Source organism: Penicillium canescens (genome assembly GCF_028828765.1).
Source record: "Penicillium canescens strain IBT 15451 chromosome Unknown utg000005l_segment0_segment0, whole genome shotgun sequence".
NCBI lineage: Eukaryota > Fungi > Ascomycota > Eurotiomycetes > Eurotiales > Aspergillaceae > Penicillium > Penicillium canescens.
The window spans coordinates 873,832-876,814 of NW_026703967.1; positions in this window are offsets into that span (position 1 = coordinate 873,832).

A 2,983-nucleotide genomic window follows, 5' to 3' on the forward strand; every position below is an offset into this window, starting at 1 on the left:
TATTAGTAGGTTGTATATCTCGTATAAGTCACAGAATATTATGTTGAAATAAGAGGTACGATGATGCTGAGCAAATAATGCCATTAATCTGCGAGGGTGTTTAAGACAGGTCTTTCTCACTTTTGTGAGAAATCCTTTATATAACAGAAAATATTGTCTGCACTATACTCATGCTGGAAGGATCTACGCTGACAGATTCATGCCTGATATGTGTGGTGTCTACAAACCGTACATTTCGGCTGAATTCTCAATATATTAGAAACACTAGATATTTATATATGAGTCCTACTTTCCTTCCACGAGCTTTTCATTTTGAACCACAGCTTCTGCAATAGAGATGATATCATGTCATGATCTAGTTGCGCAATGAATGATTCGTGAGCCATAGTGAATTCCAGTATCTTTAACGACAGGTTGTTACATAAGACTTATCATATCTTGGCTTTACAAAGTACAGCTTAACAACTCAATTTCTCCATTTTCCCGCAGAGCAATGCTTCTGGAAGTTGGTGATGAAAATCGAATTGTCCTTTTTTTGTTAGCATTTTCCTATTCCATGTTCCGGATAACTCACCAATTTCATGCTTGGTACAAGCACTTCGCAAGGATGCGACTGAAATATACGATTGAATGCACTCAGCCGGCACCCAGCGATAAGCAACCCAATAGTTTGGATTGACCCAGCTGATTCCTCTTGGTCGAGAGGGGGCCCAGGTCTTAATGTCCAATTTTTTAGCCAGAGTAGTTGTGCGATTGAACAGGACCTTCATGGCAAGAAGCTTCTTGACATTGATCACAGCTATCATGTCTCCTTTCAGGTCGTTAAAATCCCAGTGTTCAATTAAACGCAATATTCTTGCTGGACTATCAGACATCGCTATAAGGTCCGAAGGTTGGTTGCCCTCACAGTGGTTTCTCAAGATGTCTTTATCAACCAGTGAGCTTTCGTATAGAGGGCCGACATGATTGGAAGGTAACGTAAGTGGCTGCTTTGAAGAGCGAAAACCAAGTTGTTTGTCGAATCGAGTATAGCTGTCTGACCGAATAGCCCGATAAAAGGTGTCTGGGGTGTTCGACTCGGGCCTATTCGAAACCTTTGAACTTTGACTCAGAAGTCTACCAATAGAATTGAGTGTCATTATATCCGTCGGTAGAGTTAAGCGAGCATCGGCAAGTCTGGTTCTGAGGTTCCCTTTCCTTTCCGTCAATGAGATACCTTCGTTCTCTTCTTCATACTCAAGGCCGCGATATGAGATATGAAAATCCTCGCCTGACAGCTGTGATATCATGAGCGCCATGCTATCTGCAACGAAGGTTTTGTCATCAAGAATGTGGATAAGACACCGGCAGTCATTGTTATAATTCTCCTGCAATTGTATATTGCGTTTTCTAATTTGGTTTTGTCTGATTTGTTCCGCTGTAAGTGGTTTGTTTTCGAAGCCAATATAAAAGGACCTCTTAACGTCGACCAGGCAGACCCCATATCTTTTATCAAAATCGCCGTCGACCATCTCGTTAGGAAAGGAAACGAAAGTGGCGTATCTTGTACGAAATATCCTCTGGCTGTAAAAGTCGACTACGAGGGCAGAGGGACCTAAAAAGATAGCCGGAGTTGCTCCAGAAAGTAGGGTTTAAATGCATTGCGGCCTAACCCCGCTGCTACATATCAACTAGCCAGGAAAAGCAAACGTATGTGGACCAATTAGAAGAATATTTTCAAGAAGTGCGTAGCAAAAGCATGCAAGCAATGATCGCGAGCGTATAACGAATAAGCAGCAGGTATGATGCACGGATGCTAGGGTTGAGGAGTTAGCTGTTAGGGTTATAGAGTACAAAGCCAATGAATCGGGATGAAAAACGCCAACACTAAACTAAGATGATGAATTCTTGAAAAGCAATCAGAAGAGGGCGTGGAGTGAAAAAGTAACGAATCAGAAAAAGGCAGTGGGTCCATGTAGCGAATGAGAAGTCATAAATTGGCTAACAACAGCAAAAAAGGTAAAGTTTTCAGAACAGGGGTATTCCCGCGCCCGGAGAATCCCTTTCTCTCACTTCGTTCGTTTCAGGGCACATGACGCAGGCGTGACCTTGTCCTCTGTAAATTACAGGAAACTGCTATACATTCGAAACCACTCGACCCCTCTTCTCTCCCTAAGCAGCAGGCTTCCTCCCCTGTAAATTACTCTTGAGCGACATCGTACACCAACTAGGCTTGCAATATGGCCCTAAGACTTCTCCCCTCAAAGCTGCATCTCATCCGTGACATGATAGAGTGCCAGTCACTAACCACAACTCAAATGGCCGAAGAAGCCGAATGCAGCAAGGTCACGATAATAAATATCCGCAGAAACTTACGGCAGTTTGGCAGCGTCCACGCACCCCCAACTCGCATAGGTCGGACGTCAACCGTAACGCCGCTTATGATCGACGCGCTCTGCGACCACCTGTCGGAAAAACCGGGCTTATACCTCGACGAGATGGCTGTCTTCCTCTAGGATGAGTTCCACACCATGATCACAACCTCTAGCATTAGAAGAGCCCTTGTCGCCACAGGTTGGTCCAAAAAGACGGCCTGGCAACATGCAAAGGAGCGTAATGCCGACCTGCGAGAACTATATCTCCTTAATTTGTCGGATTTTCAATCTTATCATCTAGTCTACGTTGATGAATCCGGATGCGATAAGAGGGCGGGGTTCAGGCGCACAGGCTGGTCACCACTCGGCGTGGCCCCCCTGCAAGTATCACAATTCCATCGCGACCAGCAATACCAGATACTACCTGCGTACACTCAGGATAGGATCATTCTCTCGCAGGTATTCCGCGGTGCAACCGATGCCACTGTGTTCGAAGACTTTTTAAGGGCGTTCATCATCGAAACACAGAAAATTTGTTAAGAAATCCGCCATGCGCGAAGGGGGTCGAAGTGCCTAGTTGTAGTTCACTAAACTCGCAGATCTATACTACAGGTTATTATCATGGATAG